Here is a 12,771-nt window from a genome sequence, read left to right on the forward strand (position 1 = left end):
GTACCTAAAGCGTGATCCTATGAGTCATCACTCCAACATGTAGTTGGGCATGGACACTGCTGTACCAGCACAGCAGTTTTGTGCTTGTTTTGATTTTGATTGCATGATATGTCAGCAGTTGAAAAAGTTTCTCAATTTTGTTATTACTTTATTATAATTTATAGAGTGCTATCAATGTACTTGGAACTTTACAGACAGAGAAAAGAGAGAATGAGAAATCTCCACCCTTCTGGGCTTCTGATAGACCTCTGGTCTGGATCCAGCAGGCATCTTCTTATGTACTTGTTATTTATGTCAGGAATAGGGAACGTGTGTCCCTCCAAATGTTGTTGGACTTCAGCTTCCATCATTATTGGCCATTGGTCATGCTAGCTGAGGATGATGGGAGTTGGAGTCTAATAGCCCCTTCTTCATGTGCCACCTCCACGAGAGGTTCAGAGGGTGGCAACACAAGAATGGGCTTTTCTGCAGTGGCTTCCCATCTGTGGAATGCTCTCCCTAGAGAGGTTTGCCTGGTGCCTTCATTATACACCTTTAAAAGGTAAAGGTATCCCCTGACCGTTAGGTCCAGTCGCGGACAACTCTGGGGTTGCGGCGCTTATCTCGCTCTAAGCCGTTTTTGGTGAAACCAAAGCAGTGCACAGAAATGCCATTTACCTTCCCGCCGGAGCAGTACCTATTTATCTACTTGCACTTTGACATGCTTTTGAACTGCTAGGTGGGCAGGAGCTAGGACCGAGCAATGGGAACTCACCCCATCGCGGGGATTCGAACCACTGACCTTCTGATCGGCAAGCCCTAGGCTCAGTGGTTTAGACCACAGCGCCACCCGTGTCCCCAGATATACACCTTTAGGCACCAGGAAAAAACATTCTTCTTTAATCAGACATTTGGTTGATTGAAGGACATCCAATGCCCTTTTAAAATGTGTGTGTTTTGGGGGGGGGAGGGTTATTGGGTTGTTGTTGTTATTTAGATTATGTATTTTGTGGTTTTCTATTCTGATTTTATCCTGTGAACTGCCCTGAGACCTGTGGGTATAATACAGTATATAAATTCAATATGGTTATGGTGGTGGTGGTGATGATGATGATACACCTGGAAGACTTTCATAAGGTTTGGGCAACCTTTGCTATGGATAAATTAATTTATTTGAGCAAAGCATTGCAAAAAAAAATTATGGAAGGGCCGTGTAACTGATTGTTTTGTTCTTCTCAAATGTCTTTTGTGTGTTATCTTCACCTGCATTCCTGCCCAGATATTAACTTGAAGAGCAGCAGACTCAGATAATCTTACTTCTGTGTGCCTGTTGAGCAGTCTGTTTTTTTCAGTCTCTTAACACTAAGGCAAAGCAGCCCTTCTCACCCTGTTGAGTGAGCTTCATGTGAACCCTGCAGGGGAGAATAGTCTTCCTTGGAAGCATCATATCAGTGTCACATAAAGACATTGATGTGAATTTTCTATCCTTTCGTCTTTCAAGCTCCATGTAAACTAAATTTTGAGAGACACAAAGAGGGATTAGAGGGAACAATAAGAATTACGAATGAACATTTTTAAATGGAGACATCAAATGGAAGGGTGAAATCCAGTTTTCTGTAGTTTCAGTCTGTAGACATGTAAATCAAGTAGTGGATTTGTCTCGTAAAACTGTTTTAGTAAGTTTCCTTAAAAATGCAAATAATTTCCTTTTGTGGGAAGAATGGATAGTTGATAGTTTTGATCTCCTTTTGACTTTATTGGTGAATAACATCCGTCCTTTCAAGTTAACTGATTGAATTAAAAGTGACACCCTTGATGCGTGTATATTTTCCATTCAATGAACATCCCTTTCATACTCTGAAGACAACAGGGGCCTGATGCTCACGATTTGCTTTGTTACAGTTTATCAGGGAAAAATAGCCTTTTCACTGTCAACATTCCTGCGAGGCAGGCAGTACCAGAGGTTGCTTAAGAGTCACTTATGCAGTAGGGAATTGTGAAAGCAGATTAAAGGTTAGAGATTTCAAACTAGGCCTTCTATAAGGTCCTGGGAAAGCTACTCCCTGAATTATAATATCATACAGAGTTGAGCAGTCTGTAGTAGAAACTATTTTTTCCTGTTTTATCCTTGAGGAATGAGCTCCACTACTGAAATCATATGTTGTGCATTTCTGCTCCAAGCCAATCTTTTTAATCCATTGTTTTCAGATTAAACTGACAGGCTCGAATGCCCCATTCAGAATCTTCCTGGTCACTGTGAAACTGTGACTATACTCCTGTTTGTTGCCCGTTCCTTTCAGTCTATGCCATCCCTCTCTCCCCAAAGTTCACCCAGCCCAGTTGTAGTTCTGACTAGTCCAACATTCTGTTCCCTGCAGGTAAGGTAAGGGTTCTTACAGTGTTCTTACAATAGCCAGCCAGATGCCTGTATGAAGCCCAAAAGCAGGACATGGGTGCAACAGCACTGTCCCTTCCTGTAATAATAATTTTATGTTGTGTGTTATGTACTGAGTGAATAGGATCCAAAATGCAGCAGTCTGATTGGTCCTAGAACAATAGGATTCTGAATGCAGCAGTATGATTGGTCTGCAGGAGCCACCCAATCCGGCTCCAGATGGAAGTGAATCCACAACCTGATTGGCCTACAGGAGAATTCCAGAATTAGCCAATCATGTGCAGCCCATTGTGTAAATAATGTATATAAAGCAGATACTTTGAGGGGACTTTCATTCCTCCTCACCACTATGAGCTGAATAAAGAACATGTGGTTTCCACAACAGGTATTCAGAAACATGTTCAGGTTGATCTGCATTTCCACATGTACTTCTGTTGCAGGGAGTGGGAGGGGAACTAGGTGTGTAGATGGCTCAGCCTTACAGTGTGAGATTGGATGAGATGATCTTTTGGGCAATTTCAGAGAGTGCCCTCTGCCTGTTGTTGTTGTTTTCTGTGCTATTTTTCTATAAAAAGAGGTGTCGGACTCACCACGAATGCCTCCCTTGTTCTCTTATAATGGCAATGGTGCCCACCTGAGAGGTAGTTCTGGTGAGTTCTAGCTGCAAAAAGAGGACTATTTTTTAGTCCTGTGTAAACCACAGAAAAAGTTGGACTAATTCTGCTAAGAATAAATGTGCTGCTTGGTCAGGACTGGACTAATTGTGCTGCCTGAGGTAGAGGAGCAAATGGTGCCCACTTCCTTGGTGAAGGTGCACAGCACCATCATAATTATTTTGGCATCTGAGATAGAAAATCCCACAAGCAGAAAAATGTAACAGTAAACATTTAAAATTGCTGCCTTCTCATGGCACCCCAAACCAGCTGCCTAATAGGTGGACCAGCCCTGAGCTTCATGATACCAACATTACTGTTGATCAATTAAAAGGTTGAGCATTTCATTCAACTGCCTTTCTGCGGTGGGGTTAAGACATTAATAAGGAAGCATGTCTGTTGTTTATCAGCATAGATATATGCTGGGGCCGGATCTGGCCCAATCGCCTTCTAAATCCGGCCCGCGGACGGTCTGGGAATCAGCATGTTTTTACATGAGTAGAATGTGTCCTTTTATTTAAAATGCACTTCTGGGTTATTTGTGGGACCTGCCTGGTGTTTTTACATAAGTAGAATGTGTGCTTTTATTTAAAATGCATCTCTGGGTTATTTGTGGGGCATAGGAATTCGTTAATTTCCCCCCAAAAAAAATATAGTCTGCCCCCCCCCCTTCCACAAGGTCTGAGGGACAGTAGACCGGCCCCCTGCTGAAAAAAGTTTTCTCACCCCTGATATAGTGCATTGTTTTTTGACACTCTGCAAAGCCCCATACTACTAAAGACACGTTTCTTTTTAACCCAATTCTTTGTTAATGGAGGGAGGGGGAATAATTTGATGGTGGCCACTAGATTTAATACAACTTTAAGAACAGGATTAGACCAATCCACAGAGGATATGTCTGGCAGTGACTATTGCACAGGGCAGCCAAACAGAACTTCCATGTTGAAAGGCAGTGTACCTCTGAATACCAGTTGTTGCTGGGGGGCACATTATGCAGAGAGAGCTGTTGACTTCCTGCCCTTCTCATTGAATTCCTGGGAGCGTTTGGGTGGCTGCTACTGGAACCAGGATAGTGGCCTACATGGCTTGATCCAGCAGGGCTCTCATATCCATAATGGAACTTCCTGTTGCCCCCAAAATGTGTGACTAGGTAATCCCCCATATGCATGCATGTTTTCTCACAGTGGTGCCTTTTTTTCCCTTTTGGGGGCTTTTGGTATAGAGCAACAGTGACATCCACTGGCTGGCTACTTTAAACAATGCACAGCTTCTCCACTGAATATTTCAGTGAAGTCTTGCATATATCACAAGATTCAGGAGGGTGTTGTTGTTGTTTTTGTGTGTGTGTGTGTGTGTGTGTGTGTGTGTGTGTGTTAAAAAAGGTTCTGCCAATTGACTGGATAAAATAAAAATCTGTGCTGGCTTGCCGTTTTGTCTAAAGTAATTATCACAATGGAGAAATACACAAAGTGATTTCCCTTTAATATTTCTTTTTCCCATGGATTTGACACTCATTTCAAACCCACACACCTAATTACTGTATGCTTAGTAACCCTAATTTTTGTGTGTGGATCATCTGACTGAATTCCATTCCTTGATCATGGAAAGAAAACCTCAGAAGACAATACAGTATATTTTAAAGCAATGGTTAAGAAAGATACAAAGTAAAGTATACAAAGTAAAACCAACTTGGTTCCCCCCTGCTGCCCGCTCCCTGCTGCTTAATATCAGGAGTCCGAGTCAGTAATATTACAAAAGGAAAGCTTCATTCGTTTTAATTGCTTTAAGGACAGAGATTTTCACATATGGTAGGAAGTAAACAATACACATTAGAAATGTGCAGTGCAATCCTATAAATTCCTACTCAGAAGTAAATCCCACTGAGTTCAGTCGGATTTACTGCCAGGTAAGTGGGTACAGGATTGCGGCCTTAGAAGTTGATTGGCAAAAGCTAAAAAAAAAAATTTAAAATCCAGAGGGCCATATAAATGCACATCACATTTATATTCAGTCTTCTAAACCTTAAATTAAATTCCAAATATAAGCAGTTTTAAAAACCATTAGCTAAAATATGATGCAGCTTTCTATCTTCAGCAATTATCTCATACGGTCTGGAATCTGCTCCATGAATGATTTCTGTACTACTGTTTTGCAAGCTAATAGGGTCCAGGAGAAAAGTCTGACATTGCACACTCCCTGCTGACCTTCCGATAGATTGTGAAGAGTGATGCAGCTCTTGATCATTTGATACAGGGAAGAATATATACTAAAACATCACAAAAATGTTAGTCAACACTGAAAATATAAAATACTGCGTCACCCACTCTTCCAACACAGTTGAAATAATGTTGCTTGGTACAGTGTTACGCCCCAGTGTTACGGAGACATAGTTGGTATTCCAACAGGGGTCACTTATAAACAAAACTACTTCATTTATCTCAGTTCTTCCAACCCCTGTAGCATTCCAATCCACTTCACTTTTGATGACTCTTCATGACCCCATGGACCAGAGCACGCCAGGCACTCCTGTCTTCAACTGCCTCCCACAGTTTGGTCAAACTCATGCTGGTAGTTTCGAGAACACTGTCCAACCATCTCATCCTCTGTCGTCCCCTGCTCCTTGTGCCCTCCATCTTTCCCAACATCAGGGTCTTTTCCAGGGAGTCTTCTCTTCTCAGGAGGTGGCCAAAGTATTGGAGCCCCAGATTCAGGATCTGTCCTTCCAGTGAGCACTCAGGGTTGATTTCCTTAAGAATGGATAGGTTTGATCTTCTTGCAGTCCATGGGACTCTCAAGAGTCTCCTCCAGCACCATAATTCAAAAGCATCAATTCTTCGGCGATCAGCCTTCTTTATGGTCCAGCTCTCACTTCCATAGTGAGAGCTCTCACTAAACATAGCCTAGTTTATTTCTCTATCCAAACAAATATTTAGTCATGAAGCAGTTTCCATTCTACACAGTTCACTAACTTTGCTTCCTGGAGTCTGGATCCACTGCAGCCCTTTCTCCAAATGTGGTCTAACTCCCAAGTCTAACTCTCTAAATAACTTTATTTGCCTGCTTTATGGCCAGTGATGTTGAGAAATATGATCCAAGTGCCCCAAGGTTGGCAGAAGCTGAAAGCAATTGTTTTCAACACACACACACCCCGTGCAACACAAAAAGGCTAAAGCAATTTGATTCATCCATAGGGAGCATTAGCCCTTTCTAAATAATATATGCATCCACAGTGAATGTATGTAGTGAATGGCGCATTGAAGTGGCAGCTCCTACTCTCCCTGACCTACACATATTTATTATGCTGATGGATATTGTGGGCCTTTTACCTGGTGTGTTTTTCTACACACACACAATAATAATTGAAAGGCATGATTTTGTTGCAACCTGCAGACAAGTACAGCAAAACTGTCCGATTTACAGACTTTTTGTGGTAATAAGGCATTTTTGACTCCCCATATACCTACATCATGTTAGTGCCTTAGAATTTTGGTAACTTGAGTGAATGAGTCAGTCAGTCAGTGAGGCCCAACTGTATGTCTGCATCTCTCTCTTAAGGATATTTGTTTCATTCTTCAGCTTTAGCACAGATAATTAAAAGTCACTGCGGTAGGTGAACTTCTGTGGAGACACAGCTGAAAGCATATGTGCCAATTTATTTTCCAAAGTAGAAAACAGACATCAGCTCAGTTGCCCTGGTGCTTTAACCATAGATGGAGACATCTTCTTGATGAAATTGCCTTAGCATAAAGACTGCTTGGAGGTTTCTTTGAAAAGTTATTCACAATCTATGAAATTTAGCAACTGTATGCAAGAGAGCTGCTCAGTTCACCAGAAGAGATTTATCTGGATTAAGAAGGAACTTCCTTGCAGTCAGATGGGTTAGTAAATGTCAACTCTTTCGGATTTGTTTGCCTTCTCCAGGACATTGGACATCTTCCTTCCTTCCTTCCTTCCTTCCTTCCTTCCTTCCTTCCTTCCTTCACCTGGAGCTATTTACTCTGTGTACCTGTCATTCAGGGGATATTTGCTTTTAGCAGCTCATGGTCTGGGTTGGATAAAGTTGATAGTTAAGCTAGATCACCTTTTCTTTCACAGCTCTATTGGTTTCATTCCAAATATTTCAACTCTGCATTGTGATCATAGCCCTCAAGATGGTTTAAAACAGTTATTTAAAACAACATAATCATTAATAAAATTCAGTATCCATACTCAGCAGAACATAACCTGGAAATTCTCACAAGTATAAATAAATACTGCAACCCAGTAACAACTGCAAAAAGCTCCCAAGCTGGAAGCATCCAGAGCAGGGGTTCTGATCTTAGGAATCAGGCAAGTTTGTATTATCTAGAGCCATGTGGGAATTCTCTACCCTGCTTGTGGGCAGAGAAATTGGGGAAAACATGTCACCCCAAGGAGAGAAGAGAAATTACTTTGACAGTTTCTCAGCATAGAGCTCACCATTAGCAGCAACAATAGCACAGCTTCTTTTTAAGGGGTTTACTAAGGGTTTTCAGGTTTTTTTCCAGTGGAAAATTCAGCTCAGCCCTATTATCAGTTAATTCACTACACTAATAAAGGTTGGCGGTTGTTCCCTATACAGTGGTACCTCAGGTTACATACACTTCAGGTTACATATGCTTCGGGTTACAGACTCCGCTAACCCAGAAATAGTGCTTCAGGTTAAGAATGATAACAGAAATCGTGCTTCGGCGGCGCGGCAGCAGCAGGAGGCCCCATTAGCTAAAGTGGTGCTTCAGTTTAAGAACAGTTTCAGGTTAAGTACGGACCTCCGGAACGAATTAAGTACATAACCAGAGGTACCACTGTACAACTGCCACCCCCTGTCCAGTGCCAGGAGATATGGCTGCAGTAACAAACAACTGAAATGTAAGTTGTGCACAAGTTTTCAACTGACCCTTCTTTAAGATGCCCAAATTAAGCTATCCTACTTCGCTGCTTAATGTTTCTCAACGTTAGTATTAACATAGAGGGTGGATGGGAGGGCATAAGGGTGATTCATAGTTGAAACCAATATGAGGAGTACTAGGGTTGCCATATGTCCTCTTTTTTCAGGACCCGTCCTCTTTTTCACAGGTAGAGTCGTCATAGTGATCCATAGTTAAAAATAGAAGTTGGCAATTGTGTCCTGTTTTTTGCTCTTCAAAATATGGCAACCTTAGTGCATATTAAAAGAAAGGACCACTGGACTCATTTGCTACTACAGAGTAAAAAAGGCCAGCTTTCCAGTCTGCAGTGAGAGGATTTTCTGTAGAGCAACTCTGTTTCATTAATATTAAAAATATGAATTCATTGTTTGGGGATTTTCTTTTTCTTTTGTCATGGGAAGGAGCATCAAATATCTCTTACTTTTAACCTTGAGGTTTGATCTTTGGTGGCAGTTCTGATTCTGAACACTGTCTGCCATGCCAGATAATTAGAGTAACTGAAGGGGGATCGGAATTCAAGCTGTTTACTCACTTGTCTGTCAGAAAGTTTTCCTTTGAGGGAATCATTTCAATTAGCTGTATTCAAACCAGAATGACAGAGCAGACCAGCCTTGAGCCTTTTACATGAGTGTCAGTTAAATGTGAATGTCAAACATGTTGTTGTTTTTGTTGCTGCTGCTGCTTAATTGCAAACCAGACGCTACAGATCACTTTCATGATTTCATGAAAACGTGTTTAACACGTAGCCTGTAGGGTTGCAACTTTTATTCCACATCTTAATTGATAAATGCCACGTATAGAAGCCATTGATCACTGAAGGGAGAAAAGTGAGTAAACTGAAAATGCATTTCAAGTGTAAAATTGAGAATATAAGCTTCATTGCTGTAGAGCTGGAAAATGCAAATGAAATTGTTCCATTGTGAAAGTTTCCTTAGCACAAAAATATATGAACTGGGATCCAAGAAACTGCATGACTAGCTCTAGGCTTGGAGAGGGGACTTGGGCTTCTGTGTCTTGAAGGACAGTGCCCCATTCAGCATAGAAAGCTTGTTTTGGATTTGGAGAGACTTTCATTAGCAATTTGTGCTATGGCATTTGGTGGCTGTCTTCTGTTCCAATTCTAAAAATTCAGTGAGTGTACCCAAGCCTTCAGCTAGTGTAAAGTAGTTTTCCAGATATTGACCGAAGTGTTGCCAATGCAAAAACACACACAAAAGAACAAATTCATTCCAATACTAGTTTTTTTATTTTAAAAAATAATAATATTGGTGTATTTTTTATTTCATCAGTTGAATTCAAAGGAATATGGGTTGAATGAGTTTGTTCATTAGTGGTATTCCACAGCTGTTGCACAAGTGCTACCTGAAGAGTTTGTGCAACAAAGCATCTAAAGATGTAATATGGACATGGGAGTCCCCAGTCCACCCCAGTATCTTGGGAAATGGAAGCTGATCCTGGCTCTGTAAATGATGCTCTGGAGTGCTGCAAGGGTGACCAAGGAGCTGGTGGAGCAAATTTCTCAAGTGATTTGATATGAGCACATTGAAGATACAGAAGTCAGTGTTGTAGAGTCTTTAATTGATATTATTCAATACTGGACTGGTGGAAGGAACTGAGGGAGTGCTAACAGTCCATGGGTTAGGGATCCCGGTAGTTGCCTTGCCCCGGGCACTGGCAACCCATGCTATACCACTGGTGAGTGGTCAAGCAGCAGAATCCCTAATCTGTCCCAATTGCACAGAACACACATTCTAGGACCCCCCCCCCAAAAAAAAGAATCTCAGCTGAGAAGAATCTTAGCAAGTCTGCTGCACTGAGTACTTTGTTGTTGTTTAGTCGTTTAGTCGCGTCCGACTCTTCGTGACCCCATGGACCAGAGCACGCCAGGCACTCCTGTCTTCCACTGCCTCCCGCAGTTTGGTCAAATTCATGCTGGTAGCTTCAAGAACACCATCCAACCATCTCATCCTCTGTTGTCCCCTTCTCCTTGTGCCCTCCATCTTTCCCAACATCAGGGTCTTTTCCAGGGAGTCTTCTCTTCTCATGAGGTGGCCAAAGTATTGGAGCCTCAGCTTCAGGATCTGTCCTTCCAGTGAGCACTCAGGGCTGATTTCCTTAAGAATGGATGCATTTGATCTTCTTGCAGTCCATGGGACTCTGAAGAGTCTCCTCCAGCACCAGAATTCAAAAGCATCAATTCTTCGGCGATCAGCCACCCTGCTCACCCTCCCAGGTCTCAGTGACTAGACCAGCCTCCTCATCCATACAGACCAGATCAGCCTCTTCATCCTTAATCAGATCAAGGACGAGGGAGGTATTTATTCAGAGCCAACCTGGCATTCAGCAACAGCAGCTGCAGACCTTAGGGCTGGCAGATAGGACAACCGCAATTCCCCAGGTTGGAGGAGGGGCTGGCACACGGCACGGTCACTAACTGCCTGTGTCATGTGACCCTTACCCAAGCTGCTTTGTTCCTTTCCTCCTGCTTTGTTGTTGCTCACGTTCACTGCATTTTTTCCTGAAATATAATTGTTGTAAGGATTTATGAAAACGTTGGAGATAAGTGCTATGTATGAGGATCCTAGGGAATACTGCAGTCACATCACAGCAGGCAAATGTGAGTTGTTATGGCAATTTGCTGCACAGAGTGATACTGTCTGTACAACCCGCATATGCATGCAGGCAGGGCAGCCGTTAACAACCACCAGTACAATCTTTCTCAAACATCCCTGAACAAAGTGAAACCATTATACCCAGCATTTTCAGTATGATACCTCTGAAGAAACAGCCCAATGGCTATTTTGCCATTTTTGATTGTAGCATAATACTGCTTCCTCGTTCTCAAGCAGATTATCCATAAATGCCAGGTTTCTTTTTGCAGTAAAGCTTTCTAGCCAATTATCATCCATTTAATACTTGTGCATTATTTATGGTTTTACTTTACTGAATGTTTGAACAATACTTTACTGCTGCTTGAGTTTTTCAGATCATTTTCATTCCTGTTCTCCTCCTATCAGTCTGGAAAATATTGAATTATAATTCTGCTCCCAGACATGTTTGCTAAGCCTTTTTTTTCCAATGTACACATGAATTTTAAGTCAGAATGTAACAGGTGGTTTCAAAATACGTATACACTTGTTCCTAATGCAAATGTAATTTATTTATAGCCCAACCATCACAAACAAGAAGCAACAGAATGGGGGGGGGGGGACATGAATGTAGTTAAAAGAGACAAATCAGAAAGCAATTGTACATTGTCTAAGGGAAATTGGAATATTTAGAAATTTTGCAACTTGCTCAGTGAATTTTTTAAAAGGCCTCTACTAAAATGACTCAGATGATTAACCTGGAAAGGACTATGTAGAGTGGAAAATTTCAGTTTCTCTAGCCCACTGATAACAACTACATTTAGAAAGAACATGTGGCACTGACTCCACCTCTTCATTATTGCAAGGGCAGTACCTGCTACTTACAACAACTTTGTTATGTCTGCCATCTAAAAGTTTTGAGGGTAAGGTATTTGAAGCCTTCCTGTATTTAGAAACAGGTCACCAGTTCAACTATGGCATTCCACCCTTGAAACTGGAACCAAGTAAACCCTGTGATTGAGGGGGTAGGGGGCTGCCTTGTCCTCCAGGCCACACTGCTGAACTGCAAAACAGGTGAGGTGTTGAAGGTGCTGAACCAGTTCTTGGGTGTGGTAATGAGCTGAATGGGGGCCACTAAACAATAAACTGAAAGTTGGAGGTGCAGCTAGTGATTGGTTCCTGTGCCAAGAGAGTGAGTGTTCAATTTGTTTTGATTGGCATTGCACTTGCCCTGTGAGAATGGAGCAGGTTCACTACTTGAGGATGTTTCTACGCAGACTAGGACCTCAGAAACCAGTGTACAAATTCCTACTTAACCATGGAGGCCAGTGGGTGACCATTGTCCAGTCACCACCTCTCAGTCTAACAGTCTAAGTAAGGTGTTACAGGGTTATTATGAGGATAAAACTGTCGGAATCTGCGTTCGACCGAGCGACTCTTCCGGAATCACCCTCTGACGTGATTAATGACCTGAGCCTCTGATAAGGCTCCAGGCACATCCCCCATTCAGCAGAGTTTCCAGCACTGGGAAGAGACGAGAAGTTTGGGCTACATTGCTAGGTTTTATTACTAAGCTACGCAGGCAGAAAAGAAATACATCCTCTCTCTCTGAGAGCAGAGAGCAACTGGAAAACAAAGGAACAGGAAACCAGTAACGTCACATCCGTCTCCTGTCTTCCGCGAGACTTCCAACAGCCTGGAATGTCTCTGGAATGTAAACAGAGTCTTGTGACTCCAAAGCACTGCACAGAGTGGCAAACAGAAACTAACAAAAACAAGGAGGGCGACAACCATGTATTGCCAGTGACATGCGGTGAATTTTTTTTTGTAGGGGAACAGTTAGGGCCAGAGGCACCAGCTTGCAAGGGCGGTGGTGGGGGCGACACTGCCATGTCCCAATGTCGCATATGTGAGCATCTTGCCCACCTCCCTAAGCTGAGCCAAAGCTTCTGAGGCTTTGGGAAAGAGGAGCCAGGTCTCTGACAGGATGCTAGAGCCCTATTGCCTCCTTCCCAAAGCCAGGCGGACTTTGGGAAGGTGGTGGAAGGGCTCTTGAAGCCATCAGAGAATCCTGCCTCCCTCAGCCAGCCAGAAGCTGGTGCCAGGGGAACATTTAGGGGACTAGCCTAGTCCCCCTAGTCATCTGACCACACACCACTGATGTATGCCACCTTGAGCTCTTTGGAGAAAAGGTGGAATATGAATGCAAA

The 12,771-nt window shown here is 42.6% G+C and overlaps 1 protein-coding gene across 4 annotated transcripts in view; it reads left to right on the forward strand.

The window, feature by feature from the left end:
* The window catches only part of FGF14 (fibroblast growth factor 14), a 295,208-nt gene that overhangs the window by 256,701 nt on the left and 25,736 nt on the right, over positions 1 to 12,771 (forward strand). The window lies entirely within an intron of this gene.

The sequence above is a fragment of the Podarcis tiliguerta genome (genome assembly GCF_965153285.1).
Source record: "Podarcis tiliguerta genome assembly, chromosome: 4".
NCBI lineage: Eukaryota > Metazoa > Chordata > Lepidosauria > Squamata > Lacertidae > Podarcis > Podarcis tiliguerta.